This window comes from Coregonus clupeaformis, unplaced genomic scaffold (assembly GCF_020615455.1).
Source record: "Coregonus clupeaformis isolate EN_2021a unplaced genomic scaffold, ASM2061545v1 scaf1871, whole genome shotgun sequence".
Classification (NCBI taxonomy): domain Eukaryota; kingdom Metazoa; phylum Chordata; class Actinopteri; order Salmoniformes; family Salmonidae; genus Coregonus; species Coregonus clupeaformis.
Genome location: NW_025535325.1, coordinates 19150 through 43786, shown reverse-complemented (window position 1 = coordinate 43786; position 24637 = coordinate 19150). Strand labels below are relative to the sequence as shown.

The 24637-nt window shown below is 39.9% G+C and overlaps 1 pseudogene; it reads right to left on the bottom strand.

The window, feature by feature from the left end:
• Positions 1-1007: 1007 nt before the first annotated feature.
• LOC123487905 lies at positions 1008-21429 on the bottom strand (annotated as a pseudogene).
• Between the last annotated feature and the right edge of the window lie 3208 nt (positions 21430-24637).

The window sequence follows — 24637 nt, the reverse complement described above, 5'->3', positions numbered from 1 at the left end:
CCCTCAATGGTTTTGAATGGTGTCAGCAACTTTTGAACTCAACACATGTTGGTATTTAATACTATATAGGTGAAAACATTGGAACAGAATAAGGCTATGTCACTAACTCAATTTACAAAATGCAATAAATTTCCCAAATTCAAATTCTATAAACACATGAAGCACCTTCATCATTTCTTTCTTTCATGCATCTTAACACTTTTTCCATGTAGAAATGTTATAATTCTTCAAAGCATTATTGTATCTTTATACCTCTTTGTGTTAAAGACCCAGTTTACAACCTTAATAACAAAATAAAATTATTTGTGCATTAAAAGGACACACTACTCTCAGTGCATTCAGAAGAGATACCTGTACAACCCTAAGACCTTCAGTCTCTTCCTGGTTACAACCCCTTTTTCCTGCACAATGGCTGGCTCATGAGGAGTTGTAACAAGAACCAGTTAAGGCATGATGATCCAGGAAGCCAGCTAAATCTTGTGTCTGATCTACACATAACAGCTTCTACAGAATAGAAGAAGCTCAGATTGATGAGGTGGAAATTTCACACTTACACAATGGTCACTCCAAATAAATATATCTATAATTCATATTACATTTACAAATAGATCTCATTTGATTGTGTTATATCTCTAATATTATTTTACAATAAAATTTATCTTTTGAAGTAATTTTATCTTTTAAAATAATGACTTGAATTTGTGCAAACATACAACATGTTTTATCTTTTTTTTATCGTTTTCGTCTAAACTGGTAAACACTACAAAATAAGTCTACCATGTGATGACAGTGTTCTGCTGTCTCTAGGAGTAGTCCTGTCCTCCTGTCGTCACGGCCCTCCCTCTGCCTCTTCCTGACAAACTCCTCCTTCTTATCTCCAACCATCGGCCCACGTTCTCGTGTGGCACCTGTTTTGGCTCGACCGCCACCCAGGCCACCTAACTCTGGGTGATATCCCCCCGTCCTCCTCTCCACTCATCCTCATTCGATCCACACTTTGTCGCTGGTCATTTACCCACCTGACTGCTTCTCTCCAGAGAGCAAAGATCTAAAACAACTCCCCCATAGTGAACCAGAGCCGCGATGAGACCCCCTCCACTCTTCCTCGAGGTCTGCATGGACATATTATATACAAAGTCACAGAGATTTGTAATTCTATCTGATAATGAATCTACGTTTAATCATAATGTTTTATGACTTTCCAAGGGTAACAGAATGCTCTTACTTGTTTTTTTGTCATACCTACGATCAATGGCCATTCCATGCCAGACCCAGGGTGCCACCACACGTTGAATATGCCCATAAGGATACTGGCATAGCGTGGAGCAATGTCTAAGTGATTGACGTTGAATCCTGATAAAGACATCAATAATCAGGTTTAATGTAATTACTCTCTATAAGACAATCTCTAAGACAACAATTGATTACTTGATTAAATAAAATCGGGATTATAGTTCTTAATGGTTTAACTATTTTCGCTATAATTGCCTCGATTCAATCGTTTACGTAAAACCCGCTTTGTCACATCCGCGCTGCGCGACTGTTGTTGGAAGGTGTAACTCTTAGTGTCACAAACTTCGCCCCCTTCCTTATTATCCCCACCGTGTTAGAAGTTCAACACAGTGATAGAAAAGTTTGAGCTTCTTATTTCCCATTTCTACATTGGATGGATTCATCCTATCAGTCTATCGAATTAGACATAAATCATCCACGCATTTGAGTGTTTAATTATATTTTGCCAACTGCATGAACTTCTAATTATATCAATATTATAAACGGTTGGTTTCGTACTTGCATCCAATGGCAGTGTCCACATACTAATCAATATTACCTTCTAGCATGATTCTACCTCCAACAAAACAACTGCTCTATTGAATTGTCGGCTAATACAATCTATAATCTAGCCCTTAAGGTCTCTAGAGCTTTTGCTCATTCTTAGTAGATTATTAAAAACTACCCATTTTAATTACCCTTTTCTCTTTAATTAAAACATGTATCCCTTATGATACTAGTATGTGGATTATCAAAACTACTAAATTCCACAAACATAATATAAATGTAATGGAAATATTGGAATGAAAAACAACACCATGCAGCCATCTTGTTACTCATCTCCTCCCCCCACTGAAGTGTCCTCTGTACTCACACCAGCCCCCTGTATAATTCGCTCCTCCGGATTAGTGAATTATTAAATACTCCGAGAAACCCAGATGTTATATAAAACCAGGTCTCTTGGAAGCCACAACACCATCAGCTGGAGAATAGATGCTTGAGGATATCAAAAAAATCTCTTGTTCTTTTCAGCTGATATTACCCAGTATCAATCCTCTACTAACCCTATTACCCTACCCAAACCTTAAATTATTCCAAAACTATTTTTTTACTTAATTTTAAAAATTTTCTATTATTCCCATCTGTTCAAGATTCACTTGACAATAACGTCAACCTGCAACCAAATAGTGGCCATTCTAGACAGAATCTACATTGTAGTTTGAATTTGTTCTCTTTTCCTGATGGGGGTCTCCTCCGGCTTGGCTGTATCTCCACTCTGACCACCATGTATTTAACAGGCACTGACCTCAGTATTCAAAACCACTGAAACCCCCGCAAGGACCAGAGGAAGGGAAATGGCCACCAGCTTTGGTGTAAAATCCCACTACCAACCAGCAAGCTAGCCTCCATGCCAAACCCTGCCCAGAGACAGACAGTCACACACATGCTACGTACCCGGGGTCTATGGCAATCACAGATTTGCAATTTAATTACTACAAATACTCAGTCCCAAAACAGAAATTGTTTTGCTCCAGTCATTGTATCACATCTTAGATTGTGTCAAAACATTATTATTCTATCAAACACATTTGGATATACAGTTGAAGTCGGAAGTTACCATACACTTAGTTGATCATTACTTGTTTTCAACCACTCCACAAATGTCATGTTAACAAACTATAGTTTTGGCAAGTTGTTCGACATCTACTTTATTGCATGACACAGAATTCATTTTCCCAACAATTGTTTACCAGACAGATTATTTGACTTATAATTCACTTTCACAGTGGGTCAGAAGTTTAAAACATCTTGAATTACCAAAAACATGTAATGGCTTTAGAAGCTTCTGATTAGGCTAATTGACATCATTTGGAAGTCAATTGGTGTACCTGTGGATGTATTTCCAGGCCTACTTTCAACCACAGTGCCCTCTTTGCTTTCACATCTGAAAAATCAAAAGAAATCATCAAACCTCAGAAAAAAAATTGCAGACCTCCACAAAGTCTGGTTTCATCCTTATGGGCATTTCCAAACACACTGGAAATACTTTCATCTGTACAAACAATAGTATGCAAGTACATAAACACTGGACCACGCCAGCAGTCATGCCGCTCAGGAAGGCCATCTTCCTCGGATGAGCTATTTAGTCGAAAAGTGCAACCCAATCCCAGAACAACAAAAGACCTTCTGAAGATGCTGGAAAACAGTACAAAAGTATCTATATCCCTCAGTTGCAGTCCTATATCACATAACCTGAAAAGCCTCAGCAACCCTGCTTCAACCTTCCCAGACTACGTTTGCAACTGCACTACATTTTTTGGAAAATGTCCCATCTGATCTCAGTTAAACAAAAATATATAACTGTTTGTTTCCATAATGACCATCGTTATGTTTGGAGGAAAAGGGTTGGCTTGCAAACCGAACACAATCCCATCTCCGTGAAGCACGGGGGTGGCAGCATCAACTGCTGCGGGTCTGCTTTGCTGCAGGAGGGTCTGGTACACTTCTACAAAATAGATGGCATCATGAGGAAGGAAAATTATGTGGATATATTGAAGCAACATCTCAAGACATCAGTCAGGAAGTTAAAGCTTGGTCGCAAATGGGTCTTCCAAATGGACAATGACCCCAAGCATACTTCCAAAGTTGTGGCAAAATGGCTTAAGGAAAACAAAGTAAAGGTATTGGAGTGGCCATCACAAAGCCCTGACCTCAATCCTTTAGAAAATGTGTGGGCAGAACTGAAAAAGCGTGTAGCGAGCAAGGAGGCCTACAAACCTGACTCATTTACACCAGCTCTGTCAGGAGGAATGGGCCAAAATTCACCCAACTTATTGTGGGAAGCTTAAGCAATTTAAAGGCAATGGTACCAAATACTAATTGAGTGTATGCAAACTTCTGATCCACTGGGAATGTGATGAAAGAAATAAAAGCTGAAATGAATCATTCTCTCTACTATTATTCTGACATTTCACGATTCTTAAAATAAAGTGGTAATCCTAACTGACCTAAGACAGGGCATTTTAAACTAGGATTAAATGTCAGGAATTGCGAAAAACTGAGTTTAAATGTATTTGGCTAAGGTGTATGTAAACCTCCGACTTCAACTGTAATTGTGCATGATGTGCTGAAGGGGCTCTCTCACCTCCACACAGTTCATGATCTTCCTGACTGTAGTGGTAGACAGAATGTTCCTGCTGCGTAGGTAGTCAGCCAACTGCCCTCCGATGGGCACACAATGGATTGTCATCACCAGTGGGGCAGGGCAGACACCATGCCAACCTGAGGACAGGAACAGTTGCAATCAACATCAACATAGAGTTATTACAAAAGGTATTTAAGTCGGTTAGAGCCTAGCACAACATTTTCACACATCCCTCACCTAGGCCTTGAGTACCATACCCCAGCAACCCTGTTTGTTTAGGCTGGTGCCCTATCCTGGGAACGCTCCACTGGTCTCACCTTGCTTATCTCAAACCCAAACACCTCCCTCTCCTCGAAGTAAGCCGACTGACTGATAAGCTGTAGGTAGAAGGTCCAGCTTCTGCAGAAGTTGCACGATGTTGCATAGACAGGCATGGAGGTGAAGAACTTTTCCAGGGGGGTCTTAAATTTCTACGATGGAGCAAAAGTGAGAAAATACATGAGTTACCGTGAAGGGGTAGCAGTGGTGAGAAAGAGAGAAACACAACTATGCATGCAGTCTATAGAGAGTGCCTGTCCGGCATATTCTGCAAGATTGATTGTATATTTGAAACAATTTAAAAGTAGGCTAAATTCTACAGCCCACACACTTCTATGCAAAATATGAATTGTTGTTCAATATTTAGTTTATCAATAGATTATTGGGTTTTGGAAAGTATTCAGACTCCTTGACTTTTTCCACATTTTGTTACGTTACATCCTTATTCTAAAATGGATTAAAAGTTTTTAATGACAAAGCAAAAACAGGTTTCTTAGGGACATTTTTGCAAATATATTAGCAAATAAAAAACAGAAATATTACATTTAAATAAGTATTCAGACCCTTCACTCAGTACTTTGTTGAAGCATCTTTGGCAGCGATTACAGCCTCAAGTCTTCTTGGGTATGACGCTACATGCTTGGCACACATGCATTTGGGAGTTTCTCCCATTCTTCTCTGCAGATCCTCTCAAGCTCTGTCAGGTTGGATTGGGAGCGTCACTGCACAGCTATTTTCAGGTCTCTCCAAAGATTTGATCTGGTTCAAGTCTGGGCTCTGGCTGGGCCAATCAAGGACATTCAGAGACTTGTCCCGAAGCTACTCCTGTGTTGTCTTGGCTGTGTGCTTAGGTCGTTGTCCTGTTGGAAGGTGAACCTTCGCTCCAGTCTGAGGTCCTGAGCGTTCTGGTGCAGGTTTTCATCAAGGATCTCTTGTACTTTGCTCTGTTCATCTTTCCCTCGATCCCCTGACTAGTCTCCCAGTCCCTGCCGCTGAAAAACATCCCCACAGCATGATGCTACCACCACCATGCTTCACCGTAGGGATGGTCCCAGTTTTCCTCCAGACGTCAGCTTGGCATTCAGGCCAAAGAGTTCAATCTTGGTTTCATCAGGCCAGATAATCTTGTTTCTCATGGTCTGAGAGTCTTCAGGTGCCTTTTGGCAAACTCAGGGCTGGCTGTCATGTGCCTTTTACTGAGGAGTGGCTTCAGTCTGGCCATTCTACCATAAAGGCTTGATTGGTGGAGTGCTGCAGAGATGATTGTCCTTCTGGAAGGTTCTCCCATCTCTACAAAGAAACTCTGGAGCTCTGTCAGAGTGATCATTGGGTTCATGGTCACCTCCTGACCAAGGCCTTTCTCCCCGATTGCTCAGTTTGGCTGGGCGGCCAGCTCTAGGGAAGAGTCTTGGTGGTTCCAAACTTCTTCCATTTAAGAATGATGGAGGCCACTCTGTTCTTGGGGACTTTCAATGCTGCAGACATGTTTTGGTACCCTTCCCCAGATCGGTGCCTCGACACAATCCTGTCTCAGAACTCTCCGGACAATTCCTTCAACCTCATGGCTTGTTTTTGCTCTGACAGGCACTATCAACTGTGGGACCTTATATAGACAGGTGTGTGCCATTCCAAATCATGTCCAATCAATTGAATTGACCACAGGTACACTCCTATCAAGTTGTATAAAACATCTCAAGGATGATCAATGAAACAGGATGCACCTGAGCTCAATTTCGAGTCTCATAGCAAAGGGTCTGAATACTTATGTAAATAAGGTATTTCCGTTTTTTATTTGTAATACATGTGCACAAATTTCCTGTTTTCATTTTGTCATTATAGGTTATTATGTGAGATTAATAAGGATTTGTTTTTGTAATCAATTTTAGAATAAGGCTGTAACGTAACAAAATTTGGAAAAGTCAAGGCGTCTGAATGCTTTCCAAGATTAAATAGGCTATGATGTTACACTCCTATCACACAAGCAATACTGCTAGCCTACCCATACTATCAAATATTTTACATAAGGCCTCCCGAGTGGCGCAGCGGTCTAAGGCACTGCAGTGCTTGAGCGTCACTACAGATCCGGGTTCGATCCCGGGCTGTGTGCACAGCCGGCCGCGACCGGGAGAACCCATGAGGTGATGCACAATTGGCCCAGCGTCGTCCGGGGTTAGGGAGGGTTTGGCCGGCCGGGATGTCCTTGTCCCATCGCGCTCTAGTACTCCTGTGGCGGGCAAGGTGCATGCAGCTGACGCGGTCACCAGTTGTGCGATGTTTCTCCGACACATTGGTGTGGCTGGCTTCCGGATTAAGCGAGCAGTGTGTCAAGAAGCAGTGGCTCTCCGACCTCTACCGAGTCTGTACGGGAGTTGCAGTGATGGGACAAGACTGTAACTACCAATTGGGGTAAAAAATATATACAGTAAAGAAAATGGCTGCTGTCAAAATTATCACATTTTATTGATATTGATATTGAAAAGAAGTGTGTGTAATTATTAATTATCTTTTTTGTGAGTTTGATATTCAAATTGTTTCCTAGTAAGTGAATTTCTCAGAATAGTTAAGTGAGTTGTAATATTTTTTTTATAAATAAGAGCTTATCAAGAAATGTAGTGGACACCCAGATGCAACTATGTTTTCCCCATTTTTTTCATATTTACATCCTAATGACCACTACAGAGGACAATTTCACACTTACAATAAAATATAAATAACCATATTAAAAAAATATATATACAGTGGGGAGAACAAGTATTTGATACACTGCCGATTTTGCAGGTTTTCCTACTTACAAAGCATGTAGGAGGTCTGTAATTTTTATCATAGGTACACTTCAACTGTGAGAGACGGAATCTAAAACAAAAAATCCAGAAAATCACATTGTATGATTTTAAGTAATTAATTTGCATTTTATTGCATGACATAAGTATTTGATCACCTACCAACCAGTAAGAATTCCGGCTCTCACAGACCTGTTAGTTTTTCTTTAAGAAGCCCTCCTGTTCTCCACTCATTACCTGTACTAACTGCACCTGTTTGAACTTGTTACCTGTATAAAAGACACCTGTCCACACACTCAATCAAACAGACTCCAACCTCTCCACAATGGCCAAGACCAGAGAGCTGTGTAAGGACATCAGGGATAAAATTGTAGACCTGCACAAGGCTGGGATGGGCTACAGGACAAAAAGGCAAGCAGCTTGGTGAGAAGGCAACAACTGTTGGCGCAATTATTAGAAAATGGAAGAAGTTCAAGATGACGGTCAATCACCCTCGGTCTGGGGCTCCATGCAAGATCTCACCTCGTGGGGCATCAATGATCATGAGGAAGGTGAGGGATCAGCCCAGAACTACACGGCAGGACCTGGTCAATGACCTGAAGAGAGCTGGGACCACAGTCTCAAAGAAAACCATTAGTAACACACTACGCCATCATGGATTAAAATCCTGCAGCGCACGCAAGGTCCCCCCTGCTCAAGCCAGCGCATGTCCAGGCCTGTCTGAAGTTTTCCAATGACCATCTAGATGATCCAGAGGAGGAATGGGAGAAGGTCATGTGGTCTGATGAGACAAAAATAGAGCTTTTGGTCTAAACTCCACTCGCCGTGTTTGGAGGAAGAAGAAGGATGAGTACAACCCCAAGAACACCATCCCAACCGTGAAGCATGGAGGTGGAAACATCATTCTTTGGGGATGCTTTTTCTGCAAAGGGGACAGGACGACTGCACCGTATTGAGGGGAGGATGGATGGGGCCATGTATCGCGAGATCTTGGCCAACAACCTCCCTTCCCTCAGTAAGAGCATTGAAGATGGGTCGTGGCTGGGTCTTCCAGCATGACAACGACCCGAAACACACAGCCAGGGCAACTAAGGAGTGGCTCCGTAAGAAGCATCTCAAGGGTTCTGGAGTGGCCTAGCCAGTCTCCAGACCTGAACCCAATAGAAAATCTTTGGAGGGAGCTGAAAGTCCGTATTGCCCAGCGACAGCCTCGAAACCTGAAGGATCTGGAGAAGGTCTGTATGGAGGAGTGGGCCAAAATCCATGCCAGCAGTGTGTGCAAACCTGATCAAGACCTACAAGAAACGTATGATCTCTGTAATTGCAAACAAAGTACCAAATATTAAGTTCTGCTTTTCTGATGTATCAAATACTTATGTCATGCAATAAAATGCAAATTAATTACTTAAAAATCATACAATGTGATTTTCTGGATTTTTGTTTTAGATTCCGCCTCTCTACAGTTGAAGTGTACCTATGATAAAAAATTACAGACCTCTACATGCTTTGTAAGTAGGGAAAACCTGTAAAATCGGCAGTGTGTCAAATACTTGTTCTCCCCACTGTATATTTTTTTTCACCCCAAACACTTGTTATGTTATGTAAAAAAGAAAATAGGAGGCTAATGTAACGTAACATACCATTGTAAATAGTGTCAGTGTCAGAGATTGCCCTGAGACCATGTTGTGGACTTCAATGTAAAATATCAACTTCGACTATATATTATAAACCGTGATGCCTATGGGATTACAAAACTTGAAAATATACAGTGTATTCGAAAAGTATTCAGACCCCTTCCTTTTCCACATTTTGTTACGTTACAGCCTTATTCAAAATTGATTAAATTATTTTTTTCCCTCATCAATCTACAAGAATAGCCCATAATTTTTTTGCAAATGTATACAAAATAAAAAGAAATACCTTATTTACATAAGTATTCAGACCCTTTGCTATGAGACTTGAAATTGAGCTCAGGTGCATCCTGTTTCCATGATTTGGAAAGGCACACACCTGTCTATATAAGGTCCCACAGTTGACAGTGCATGTCAGAGCAAAACCAAGCCATGAGGTCGGAAGGAATTGTCCGGAGAGCTCCGAGACAGGATTGTGTTGAGGCACAGATCTGAGGAAGGGTACCAAAAATGTCTGCAGCATTGAAGGTTCCAAAGAACACAGTGGCCTCCATCATTCTTAAATGGAAGATGTTTGGAACCACCAAGACTCTTCCCCAGAGAGCTGGCCGCCCGGCCAAACTGAGAAATCAGGGGAGAAGGGCCTTGGTCAGGTAGGTGACCAAAAACCCAATGGTCACTCTGACAGAGCTCCAGAGTTCCTCTGTGGAGATGGGAGAACCTTCCAGAAGGACAACCATCTCTGCAGCACTCCACCATTCAGGCCTTTTGGTAGAGTGGCCAGACGGAAGTCACTCCTCAGTAAAAGGCACCATCCCTGGTGAAGCATGGTGGTGGCAGCATCTGCTTGTGGGGTGTTTTTTCAGCATCAGGGACTGGGAGACTAGTCAGGATAGAGGGAAAGATGAACAGAGCAAAGTACAGAGAGATCCTATTGAAAACCTACTCCAGAGCGCTCAGGACCTCAGACTGAGCAAGGTTCACCTTCCAACAGGACAACAACCCTAAGCACACAGCCAAGACAAAGCAGGAGTGAGCTTCGGGACAAGTCTCTGAATGTCCTCGAGTGGCCCGGCCAGAGCTCGGACTTGAACCCGATCGAACATCTCTGGAGAGACCTGAAAATAGCTGTCAGCTACGCTCCCCATCCAACCTGACAGCGCTTGAGAGGATCTGCAGAGAAGAATGGGAGAAACTCCCCAAATGCAGGTTTACCAAGCTTGTAGCATCATACTCAAGAAGACTCAAGGCTGTAACGCTGCCAAAAGTGGTTCAACAAGTACTGAGTAAAGGGTCTGAATACTTATGTAAATGTGATATTTCAATTTTTAATTTGTAATAAATGTGCAAAGAAATATAGAAATCTGTTTTTGCTTTGTCATTATGGGGTATTGTGTGTAGATTGATGAGGAAAAAATCGAATTTCAACCATTTTAGATTAAGGCTGTAACGTGAAAAAATGTGGAAAAGTCAAGGTCTGAATACATTCCGAATGCACTGTTGCCTATCTTTTGCTAGTCTACTAAGTCCAATTAAATGAGAGATGCGCATGGTAATTTGTTGTATGGCTACTTCAGAAATATGAACCCATCACGGTTAGACAAGGTGAGGAATTTATTCTGCAATGGATATGAAAATAAAATAAATAGGAAACTGATTCCTATGTCTATATGTTAGATTAAACAAATAAAACACATAGATTTTCACCCACTAGCAGAGATGTGCATACACATGGTCTAAAGTTTGCAGGGAGGTGAGCACATTCTCACAAGTTAGATTTGTATTAATGTCAACTTTTTGGGTGTGAAACTGGCGCATGCGCATTTAGGGTATATTTTGTACTTACTAGCGGTTCATACATGAGGCCTCAGGCGAGCAGAGATCAAAACACGCCTAAGTAGAAAGTGGGGTATGCACCATCTCCCAATTTAATATCATAGGAATCGATTTCAGGAGAAGTGGACTTTGAAGACTTTGAGAACTCTGTTCTAATATCACTCAGAAAACATATTGGCCTACTATAAAACTTTGTCAAATTTTCACACTGACTTTGGATTATTTCACTGAAACAGAGAAGCAGGGCATGAGGTTAGTTGAGTGAAAGTTGTTTGAAACCCTTCAAACAACTTTTATTCAACCAACCTCAAGCCCTGTCCCTCACCTCAGCAGGGCCCATGAGCTTGGCACTCTCCCCGATGCTCCCTCTGTAGACACGTTCCTCCTGGGTGATGGTAGGGTGCACAGCAGGACTTTCATACGACACCAGGATCCAGAACATATACCAGAAGATCCCAAAGCACCCTGCACAGTGATATTGAGATTGTTACACAGGATAAATAAAATATGGGTTGTGGATTATGTAACTATTCCAGTCATTAGGGGTCCAAGCACAAAGCCACAGAAACCCTATTATAAATGTGTATTAATCGTGTCATTGTTGTATGTGGACATGTGAAAAGCTTAGATTGGCCTATATGAAAACATGAAATTCTTAACAGGCAGCCTGATCTTTCAGAAATCCCCCAAAGACTAAACCCCCAGACAGAAAGGCCAAATTCATCTAGTCCAGGGAGAGATGGAAAATTATTGGAGAACAGACACACCAAAACATTGGGGACAAATCAATGGTCTGGAGGTCTGAAAGCATCAGCAACTAGCTTTAAAATCTCCTGAAGATGATGTACTATACTCAACATATTTTCAAATAGGTTGTTGGTTAAAATGTGATGAAGATTAAAAAAAAAAAAAAAAAGATTGGAAGCTATATAAAAGAAAGAAAGAAGTTGAAAACTCTATATATGCTCCCAACAATTGAATCGGTAAACCTAACTAACGTTTTTGTACGCAGTGCCTTCTTTAGGATGGGTGTGTATCAGCTCATGCTTTTTTACATTTGGAAGCTATAACATCAGCATGGAACTCTATCATACCATAGAGATAGAATACAGAGGACCAGCCTGAGTACTGCACCAGGATCCCTGCTAGAGGCATGGCTATGACAGCACCAGCATAGGAACCTGCAAGAGGAAATGGTAGAGAGGTAAGAGAAGAAGGAAAAAGGACATCTAAATAGTCAGCAGTACAACTACTGTACCTCTTGCTTCACTACCATAGTGTGACAGGTAAGATAAGATACTATTGAAAATAGTATTTACCACAGAAGGAGGTGGTAGCCAGGCGACTCCTCTCCAGAGGGGGAGCCCACTTACTCCAGATCCCATGGCAGGCTGGGTAGGTCACTCCCTGGGTAGGTCACACACACCACAGAACCATGAGCAACTAAGAGTAGGTAACTGGTTTAAACTAAATAATACTGCTGCTATTATTATGAAGTTATAATTAATAAGATGGCCAGAAAATTCTGATGATCCTGCTCCTTATGGCAGAATAGCAATGGATTCTAGCGACACTGCTTAACACTTAGTTTTTAGCATTTTATTAGGATCCCATTAGCTACTGCTAAAGCAGCAGCTACTCTTCCTGGGGTAAACACAAAACATAAAACATGACATAATACATGTACACAAGTACATCACAAGGACAGAACTACATACATTTTAAGTATACACGCTTTCTTACATTTATGCCTTCATAATCATGTGATTCATAGACACTATTGAATGCAAGTGCAAAACACGAAAATGGAAATGCAATAACAAGGAGGTGCATTGCAAATAGGCTGACACTTTTCGTTAAATTCCCCTGATGTGAATATAGCAACCTTGTTCTGCTAAATTCCCTTGACGTGAATAAAGCTACCTTGTTTCTATAGTTACCACCCTTAATAATGGATATCCTGGGGTAAAGCTGAGCATAGACATTTTACAGTTACAACACACAATGGGTTAAAACATCTAATTAAAAAATAAGAATATATGTTTTATTTGTCACATGTAACTGCAGGAAATGTGTTGTTTTACAGGGTCATAGTAGTACGGCGCCCCTGGAGCAAATTAGGGTTAAGTGCCTTGCACAAGGGCACATCGACACCTTGTCAGCGCAGATATTCGAACCAGCGACCTATCGGTTACTGGCCCAACACTGTAATCGTTAGGCTACCTTTCCTGGGATAACATGTCATCTCTTAAACTAGTAAGCCTTTTGTTACAGTTACCACCCGCTATGGGTTTCATTAGGTAAAATACAACATTTATGAACATGAAATAACCATGCACTGGGCACAAACATCAATTCAACATCTAGTCCACGTTGGTTCAAATTACATGGAAACAATGTTGATTCAACCAGTGTGTGCCCAGTGGGCAGGCCTTAAATCTTGAGCCTTATTACAGTCTATCGCCCTTAACGAGTTAGCTGAGATACAGTGTAATGTGTTACTGTACCCACTATGGGTTTCATTAAGTAAATGCAACATTCATTTGTCATCTTAACCTTGTCTTCTAATCTTTCTTCACATGTCCTTCAAATACTTCCCCCATTTTGGCTCAACTGATTAATACATATAAAACATTTAAATAAAAAAACACGAGGTTGCACAGAACCATTTTAAAGACTAAATGCAGGAAACTGTGTGATACAAATAGATGGTTTCAAACATAGATTGTCACAGAATAATGGGACAAATTGTAAACATAAGACATACTAATAATAGATTGGCCTACACTGAGCTGACAATCACTTGAGGAGATCCTACTAGATATGAGCTGGCATGGTTGTAAATCAAATATGATCACAAACAAAAACCAACATTCTCTCTTCATTGCCTTTTTGATTAACATTAATAAGAGACGCAGTGCGCTGAGCTAACTGATGAGCCTCTCATAACACTGACAATGCTGCTGCCATTAAATGTTAATTAGCTGCTAATTGGAACAGAGTGTGCTATTGGAAAATGCAATCTGCATGGACATGCTAGGAGGAGATTTCTCCTAGCTATCCACTGAACTGATCTGAGATCACTATACAGTGTATGGATCACTTTTAGGTCCTCCTGTATGCACATGGAATGTATACCACTCCCAACTTAATTCATTGTGCACAATTTACTGAATATATCCAAAACACTGAAGCCTTTCCTTACAGAGACAAAAACAAGACATGCAACCAGATTAGCCTTTGTCACCTGATGGCTCATTCAAATCAAGAGACAGATGTGGGCACTGGGCACAGACGTGAATTCAACGTCTATTCCATCGTTGGTTCAACGTAATTTCATTGAAATGACGTGGAAACAACGTTGATTCAACCAATGTGTACCCAGTTGGGAGCTACTGGCCCAGTTTCACCTCAGCCATCAATGCCAAACACGTAGATGTGCTGTTGTTATTGAATTACACCATTCATTATCACAAGACATTCATCTGAACCCTATGTCTATCACTCACAGCCAACGCAGCCTATAGCCAATTATTTTAAGATAATTATTGCATTGAAAGTAGTTAGTAATGAGTCAGGGCTGTGAGCATAAATACACATTTCCATTCTCTGCAAGATAATGGACAATAAAGTATTATTCTAAAATTCCATCTATGGTGTTCAAAATGGTTCTCAATGGTTGGCTCTGCTGCCAGGATGGTGTGTCGGTTTAGCTGGATGTATTGTAGCCTGCCCTTCAGTATCAACACGGCATCATGTTTTACTATACAAGGCAGCAGCTGCCAACATCTCATGTTTGACTATGCCTACTGGACAGTGGATTTATGAGCTGCTGATGTATCAGTACATTGTCTTTGGGAATCTGATTCTGGCTAGACCAGCATTTTCTTAACTGTGGTGTTACTACCAGAGAGCAGAGCAGATATGTTTCAACAATTGTATTGATTTATTCTGATCCCTATTAGCTTTTGCGAAGCAGCAGCTATTCTTCCTGGGGTCCACACAAAAACATAAAACATGACAAGTAACAACCCACCGGGCACACACTGGTTGAATCAACGTTGTTTCCACGTCATTTCAATTAAATCACGTTGAACCAATGTGGAATAGATGTTGAATTGACGTCTGTGCCCAGTGGGAAAACACTGATACACTGATAGACAAGAACAGGCACACAAATGTAAAATACAACGATATACAAACAATACAACTAAATAATAATGAACCTTGTTAGAGTGTGTGTGTGTGTGTGTGTGTGTGTGTGTGTGTGTGTGTGTGTGTGTGTGTGTGTGTGTGTGTGTGTGTGTGTGTGTGTGTGTGTGTGTGTGTGTGTGTTTGTGTGTGTCATTTCACAGTCCCTACTGTGCCATGAGATGTTGTTTTATCCATTTATTTAAAGGTAATTTTGGTGTTTGCTTGAGTAATTGGAGGTGGAAGGGATTATGGCTCTGGATAATACTGTGCATTGCCTTCAATTCGTTTTATGACTTGGGGACTGTGAAGAGACCCCTGGTGGCATGTCTTGTGGGGTATGTATGGGTGTCTGAGCTGTATGTTATTTGATTATGCAGACAATCTGGAATTTTCATCGCGTAATATTTCTCCATAAAAACTAGAAGACAAGCAGTTAATCTCTTGTCAACTGTCAACTAGGAAAGACTGGCATGCATGTTGTTGATGTTAGTTGTGTATGTGCAGTTAAGGGCAAGGTGTGCTGCTCTGTTTTGAGCCAGCTGCAGCTTTGCTAGGTCTTTCTTTGCTGCACTTGACCATATTACTGGACAGTAATCAAGATGGGGCAACTAGGACAGTTAATTTTTGTGTCAAAAAAAGCAGAACATCTTTTTATAACAGACATAGAGGAGAGGACTCTCCCACAACAAATAACCAGCTGCAGATCAATACAACAGTCTCACATTTCCCCAGGGTGCATTCTGGCTGTTGTACTGACTCTATTCCATTGCCTCTGATATACTGTAGCCTAATCATAATCGAAATGCCACAAAGGAAAACTGGCTATTTTCGAAAACGGTGCTATTGACAGGATAGGCCTACGCAGTTTCTATTACAATTTGCATATCAAAAAGAGCTCTCCAGAAATGTGACTTTTTAATTAAAGAAGCCCTTACCTCCACCAGCCCTTGCAATATCCTCACAAAGATGACCAGTCCATAATGCGTCCGCGCCGCAGAGGGGATTAACATATTGAGCGTCGAGGTAAGGAAAATGGCTAGACCGAAAACCCTAAAAGAAATAGAAATATAAAAACATGCATATATAGTATGTCGTAGGCCTATAGATAATTTTCATAAACAATGTATCCAGTAGGCCTAGCGATTTATTTAAGGTTTATTCATGTTTTGCCCAATTTATTATTCAAAGCGGGAAACAGAAATAGCATAGGCCTAGGCCTCTCATTGACTTCATGTTTAATTTATTAATCGCTGATTTTTTTATGGCCATTCCAGTTATATTCAGCAGGGATCCATCGAACATATCACAGTCCACACTCGGTTACTGGCTTACTATCAAAAATTGACTTAGTCCTATTCGAATAGGCTATTCAATATAATTTCTCTATCCCTTTTTCTAACGGTTATATAAGGCCTATATTCGGCCGGTTGGTTTTATTCTTCTAATCAAATTGCCAATCTTACGTCCAAAATATATATAATTTTCTTGCATAATTACAATATTTAAGAATAGGATTTTTTCATGTCAAGCATTAGCTAGTGCACCGTTAACTTTTCTATTTAGGTTAGATAACAATAATTAAATTGGAGAAAGAAATTAAAGCGTGATGACAGGGAGTGCCGACAGCAGACTGCATTGGTTTGAGCGCAGCTGAGCCAGTGGAGGCAATCCCTAATGAATAACGCGAACCATGGTTTTTTAAATTTTTGTCACGTTTTGTACACACCCCGAGACCCCGCCCCTCCCACAGGCACGCGGGGGGCAACTTCTAATCCGATTGAGGCAACTCTCTGGCACGAGACAGGTTGATTCGATTACATCTCAATGTCAATCAAGAAAGCATATAGACATGTTATACATTATACAAATGGAATATATCTTACATATTTAAATAGCCTGCTCAACAAATAATAATATTGTATATACTCAACAAAACATTTTATGTTGCTAAATTGATTGTTTTTCTTCATGTCTATTAAGGGTATGAATTGCGATCAGCAAATGATTATGGATACTACTATTATGAACAGTGGACCAAATATCCACTAAAATATATAGTCATTAAACCTAGATTTCCTATTATAATATCCTATATTTAAATGCTGCTCAGGTCTCATGTAGGCTAGGCCTAAACCTTATTTATAAGCCATGTTTAGTGTGCACCTTGCATATGAGCGTGAGTAAGCCTTTGGCGACGAGGACCGGGCTGGTCGCCATGCCCCCAGAATGCAGCAAATTAGACACGGCTCCCCCCGAGGACCTCATTAACAGGTGGCAGAAAGCCCTGTGGACCGGAGCTACACGGTCAAATCTCAATGGCCCTGCCAACGTCGGCGACTGAGCGGCTCCCTCCCAAATTAATTCCCCATTAATGGCCTTCTCCATTGCAGTCACAGTGTCACACTGGTTACTAGGCCTACCTACTGTCTGTTAAACCTTGGCTCGCAATATAGGCCTGTAAATCCTCCCATTCATTCACAATGAAGTCCGAATTGTTGTAAAGATTTGAAACGTCCAAGTAAACGGCCAAATGTAGCCTATCCTTGTGGGATGCCATTGTGTCTGCAACATTTTCATACCATTAAAATATAGATTTTGTTTGAAAATTCGTTTATCACATAATTTATTCTGACGGGAAGAGGTGTGATAATAACAAGATGAAAACCGAGAATATATCCAGGCTTCAGTAGCCTGCATCCACATCATCATCACCACAGTTTATCGGAACAAACATATTGGTTACATCTCTTTATGACTAAAATAAATCAGACCTATTTTCATTTTTTTTCTTGAGGGTCGTTCATTTCATGGTGATACATTTTAGTAATCAATTGAATAATAACGAATAAATCCCATTGGAGACTGTGAGAAGGAAAGCGAACTTTTGTAAAAAAATATATACATATATATATGAATGTAGGCCTGCCTACCTGTTAGCTGCCAGTCTCGAGCATATGTACCCTCCCGGGATCTGCGTCACTATATAGCCCCAGAAAAACGAACCATGGATCATACCGACTGTCTCTGGGTCCCAGTTGAACTTTGCTTTCTTTCCAGTGAAATTTGAACAAAGACAATAAAATAAACCATTAAAAATCGATGAAACATCAAAATAAATCCTCTTCACATTCATAATTCCATTGTAATTCAATATAATAATTCACAAAACGTATAATACCATATAATAACCTTAATAACCAAAGTCTACGGCTCTCATATCATAACAGGAAATAGGGATATAGTGAGTAGCAGAAATGTGAGCTTTAATCATTACTATCATATACCGGTACACCATTTCGATGTGTAGGATACACAGGCTAAATGCTGTGTTATTATGGGATACAGTAGTTTAGTTTGGTTGTGGCATACCTATTATGGCTGCACTGAAAAAGCATGGAGCAAAATTAATCTCGCTATCAAACCCATACATTAAGGGTAATGTTCCTTTGCTTATTCTTTCTTTGCAATATAAGGTCAGGTCAAATGTGAGAATATTAAGAGATCTCCAACATCTGGACTATTTTTAGGGCCGACAAATTATGGAGCAGGAGGGCGGTGACACGATGTTGACGTCAGTAAAGTGTGCACCACACACACCTCTGTGATGATGATCTTCCCATCTTTGTGTATCGTACTGTTGTTGACCATGCCCACGATGGCCACGCCCAAATTGCATCGGATGCCGAAGGAGATACAGAAGCCTAGACCGCTCATGATGGCGATGATGTATCGGCGGGGCAGCCCAAAACACGTGCAGTCGCACAGGGGTGCTTTCTTCTCCTGGGCCTCAGAGGGCCTGCCATCCTCTGTTAGTTCGATAACTTCACCAGTTCCCTGTCGCTTCTCCATCACCCTGCAAACAGCCAGATAAAAAATAAAATAAAATGTCATCCAATTTCCTCGGTTGATCAGCCTCAAATTAATAGATTAGCCTACGTTTGATATTTGATTGTTATGTATAATAAAGGCATTTTAGTTTAGCAGAAATTCAGGCCTGTAATTATGTTAAATGATAGACCTACAGGCCTACATATCATAGCCTGTAGCCTTCAAAATATGGCCTGCATCATGTCCAATAATAGTATTTAAAATGTAGACGTTTTAGTAAATAAGGAAGGAGACTAAATCTTCTTCGGATAGCGTACTAAAATATCATTTTATTAGGTTATCTAGGTCTACATTAAATATCTTTGCCTATTCAATCCGCTGTTTTATGAGAATAGTGTATTCGCCCCAACGACTGGGGGCGCTATTTGATTAATCATAACCAACACGATTCAGAACATGACAACTAACATGATCTAGAAAATATTTTAGATTTTTTCATTACACGAAAAGTCTACTTTAGCAAGGTAATTGAACATCTATTAATAGAAAATAGCGCTGTATGTTAGCGGAACCAGGTTCAATTTAATCAAATGCCAAAACAAAGCATCGTACACTGGAGCACGAAGCAACTGAAGATGTGTCCACCGCATTGCAGCAACCGCTCACCTTCACCCTCATTTGCATTCACGGATTGGGCAGTTGCTCATCTCTCCAGGCAAACATTCATGCAGCGGTTTCAAATGTATTTATGGCCATATGTACAATTAATTCGTTTATCAAAAATAAGCCCAAATAAAGCTTAGGCTCCAGTTCCAGTATTAGGCCTTTACCTAAAATGTTTTATGTGAAATTGGCACAAGGACAAAATGACAAGGAACTCTCTATCTTATTCACAACTGCACTATAACAGTGAAGATAGCTAATTAAGCACTCCTGTTTAGAATATACATTTGGAATATCAAAACTACTGCCCATAATGTGTCATTATATGAATTACATTAAGGTGATCATTTCGTTATGCCCAACGAAAAATACATATTTTTTACGCAATAACATGTAACTGTTATTTCATCCGGCCTATCGAAGGAAGCAACAATGAATCGAAAAAATAATATCCAAACCAAAACGAAATATATTAATTTAGAGCTTCAACAATACATTGATTGACAGTAGGCTACAACTACAAGCATCAGAATAGATGTCTGAATGAAGCCCTTGCCACTTAGCAAGAAAAATCAGTTAGACGTTTAGGCTACTAGTAATAAATCGATACCCATCCCGTAAATAACGAAAGAGATACCCTCACACAACTACAGGAGGTTTTCAGTAAAATATTTAAAATATTACAGGGACCCGGTCACAAGCCAATTCCAAACGAAGATAACACTCCGTGGATTTTATCTAATAGCATACATCCTAGGCTAGTTCACGGCAAATGCATTTCACAGCTATCTGTTTAATGCATAAATGTATTATTGACTTTTTCCACATGCATCAAGGTCCTTCCTGCGCTTTCACGAGGTTATGCAGAATTGCAGAATTTTCTCACTACGTCTATTAGAGGCGTGACCATGACTGCAAGCTGTTTGAGATAAAGTAACACACTTCTCGGCATGGGATAGGAACGTACAGTACAGTAGTAGTCTACTACCATTACACCACCATATTACACCACCATATTGTAGGCCTATCACTTGAAAATACAGAAATAATAACCAGCCCCATGTTTAAACATGAATTAACCTGCATATAAAACTACATTTTAACACCTACTTGTACATCTGCCCCAGGGTCTTCGCCCCAAATTCCTTCATTCCCTCTTTGGCTCTCATCTTGACGGACTCCATATCCAAATGTGATGTTTTTCTCAAATATGTATACTGTTTAAGCTTCATGTTACGGTGCAATGTGACCGAACAAACCCGTTGAGCAAGCGATGTATCTGATTATTTGAAAAGAAAAGCAGACAAGATCTGTAGCCTATCACAGGTCGATCGCTGTAAAAACGCCTACATATGAGAGAAATCAGATGAGCTCTGATTCCCCATTCAGCATTATAAACTCATCGTTCGCCTCGGGTACAAGTGCATGCAATGCCATCGCGATGAAAATCAACAGATCATTCCTAAAGCGAACGAAAGAGAAAAACGTTAGAAGCGTCTACGGTGATAACCATATCATTTAAAACAAAAAACAACCAGTAGAAGCGGGAACTAGCGGTGTGTGGAGTTGCTTCTGTAAACCACAGAGCTGGGCGCACGCGTCTCATGTGGAGAGCGCCAGCTTTTCTGACGTCGCGAGAACCTCTGGCTGTTCAGCATCAAGGTCAGCGACAGCCTCTTGCACACTATCTGCGCGTGGTGCACGCAGCATCTCCATGTCAGATCACCAGAGCAATGTTCAATATAGCCTACTGTCCTGAAAGCTATTGTTGTTACACTGTAGTCGACTGTTTTAGGGAGTGGTTCAGGCTGGAATAAGAAAGGACGGTTAGATGGTTTGATTGCATTTGGAAATCATAACCCTACAAAGTGTGAGGGCTATGCATGGTGACATACACACGCAAGTCAGTTTCAGTTTTACAACTTTTCCCAATATTTGTTTTTATATCAGGCATGAAGCCTACATGTTGCCTACATAAAAGACTGTCTTAGCCTCCGGAGGGCGGTGCTATGGAAACCAGATGAGGGTGGATTCCCATCGAATGAGCTCTCGTGAAAACAGTAATCCATCAATAATTTAGGCATCCCCCCACATACACTTTCACCCACCTCTCTCTGCTTGCTTACACACACACACACACACACACACACACACACACACACACACACACACACACACACACACACACACACACACACACACACACACACACACACACTATACACACACATATACACACACATATACACACACACACACACACACACACACACACACACATACACACACACACACACACACACATTACTGTAACTATAGCATCAAAGGGTAGAAGGGTATAATATGGAGGCTACTCCATGCGTATTCATTGGAGCAATGTTGCAAATAAGTCAAAAAACTATTAATCCACGTTTTCTGACTATTTCTTGAGACTTGCTGTTCCACCACAATTCATTCTGAAGTTGGGTCATTGTGAAATAATAAAATGTGAGAGCCAGACACCTTTGAGAGACACATGGAGATTCTGAAAAAAGATGGCAACTACTTTATGCTAATACAGTATAAATGGATTGAGGCACTGACGCCATCTGGCGGGCATTTAGCGTAATTCTGTCAGGTTTTTGCATTAGGCCAGTGAGACATCCTCGAAGTACGGTCCATTTTACATGCAGTACTGGCTGCGATGAGATCGTGATGATCAGTGGAGGAAAAAGTACCCAATTGTCATACTTGAGTAAAAGTAAAGATACCTTAATATAAAATGATTCAAGTAAAAGTGAGTCACCCAGTAAAATACTACTTGAGTAAAAGTCTAAAAGTATTTGGTTTTAAATATCCTTAAGTATCAAAAATAAATGTAATTGCTAAAATATACTTAAGTATCAAAAGTAAAATTAAAAGTATGGATAATTTAAAATTCCTTATATTAAGCAAACCAGACGGCACAATTTTATTTTTTATTTATGGATAGCTAGGGGTACACTCCAACATTCAGACATAATTTACAAACGAACAGTGGTGGAAAAAGTACCCAAAAGTCATACTTGAGTAAAAGTATAGATACCTTAATAGAAAGTAAAAGTGAAAGTCACCCAGTAAAATACTACTTGAGTAGAAGTCTAAAAGTATTCGGTTCTAAATATACTTAAGTATCAAAGTAAAAGTAAAAGTAAAAGTATGAAACATTTCAAATCCCTTATATTAAGCAAAGCAGACAGCACCATTTTCTTGTTGAAAAAATTTACGGATAACCAGGGGTACACTCCAACACTCAGACATCATTTACAAAAGATGCATTTGTGTTTGATGAGTCCGCCAGATCAGAGGCAGCAGGGATGAACACGTGTTCTCTTGATAAGTCCATGAATTGGACCATTTTCCTGTCCTGCTACGCATTCAAAATGTAACGAGTACTTTTGGGTGTCAGGGAAAATGTATGGAGTAAAAAGTATAATATTTTCTTTAGGAATGTAGCGAAGTAAAAGTAAAAGTAGTCAAAAAATATATATAGTAAAGTAAAGTACAGATACCCCAAAAAACTACTTATTAGTACTTTTAAGTATTTTTACTTAAGTACTTTACACCACTGGTGATGATAAACTTTATTAAAAAAAAAAAACATGATATTGACTGTTCTTTGTCAAAGATTTGAAGTATTTCTCATATGAATAGGCTGCTTTTGTCATGCCTGAATTATTCTATTCTATACATGTTTGTTTGACAATGTTTTTGAAGAACTGTAAATAAATGTGAATTTGAGATTGCTTAGTTATACAGTAATTGTAGAGTGCACACATTTAAAATCCTAAAATATTTTATTTTATTACATTATCAAAATGTTGTTTAAAAGGTCAATGGCCTTTCATGCAAAACAAGCAAGACACAACATATTTAGACAACACAGACTATGATATTAAAGAATATGAGTTGTGAAACATCATTTGGAATAGAACAATAGAAAGTTATTGTTTTTGAAGAACATCCCAAAAAGTAAACATAGACATTTAAGGCATTGGTCTACTGGTCATGTACTATGGCTTGCACTCTGCATGCAAGAAGGACATGAGGAGTCAAGAGTCTCCCAAGGGATTTTGTCTGTATGGCTGAGAGTGGTGTTAGTCAAGCACTGGAATATTGACAAGCCTGAGATAGAGATCTAGCATATGACTTTGAAGTTGAAGGTATACCAAGTAAAATTGTCCAAGGGTATAGTTTCCACCATCAGCATGAGAGGCTATTAACATTTACAAAACAGATTAGCTCAAAACAGATTAACCTAGAAAAAGCCTACAAATAAAATCTGATCAATAAATTACAGAATTAACTGCATTATAAGACCTAATCTTACATTGAGTAAACTATATTTTACAAATGTAATCTGTACAGCAATCTAAATAATAAGTGAAGTTTGTTTACTGAAATTAATGTGAAAACTACTGTACATATCCCAACATTCTTCATGTGTATACAGGCTGTGATAAAATAGTGAGAATTGATTGCTGTAAAGGGGACAGTTCACCCAAGTTCTTAAATTATGCATGTTTCCTTACCTTGAATGTCTATGGGACACAAGATTCTGATGCATACTCTGAGTCTATATACTGTATAGCTAACACCTCTGTTTGCACAAGTCACATTACAGTAACTTGAAATCGATTCAATAAGCTGCAGTCCCTTTTGAAGTTGAATAACAATTGCTTTGAAACATGTAATCTAAAGTCAACTTTCCTTTTAATATGAGACCATCCAGACATGTTGGAATGATTGACATAAAACACTGATAATGTAGTGGAGTTTTCTGTCTGAAAGACTCATTTGCTAAATAAAATCAGTCCCATATAAGTGCTCTGTGCTAAAACCAAATTAAAAAGAGAAGGCCTCCCATTGTGCTACTGAATACAGACACAGAGTGTGACAGAAAAAGCTGATAGGAATGAGCAACTTAACTTAAGTGAGTAATGACTAACAGG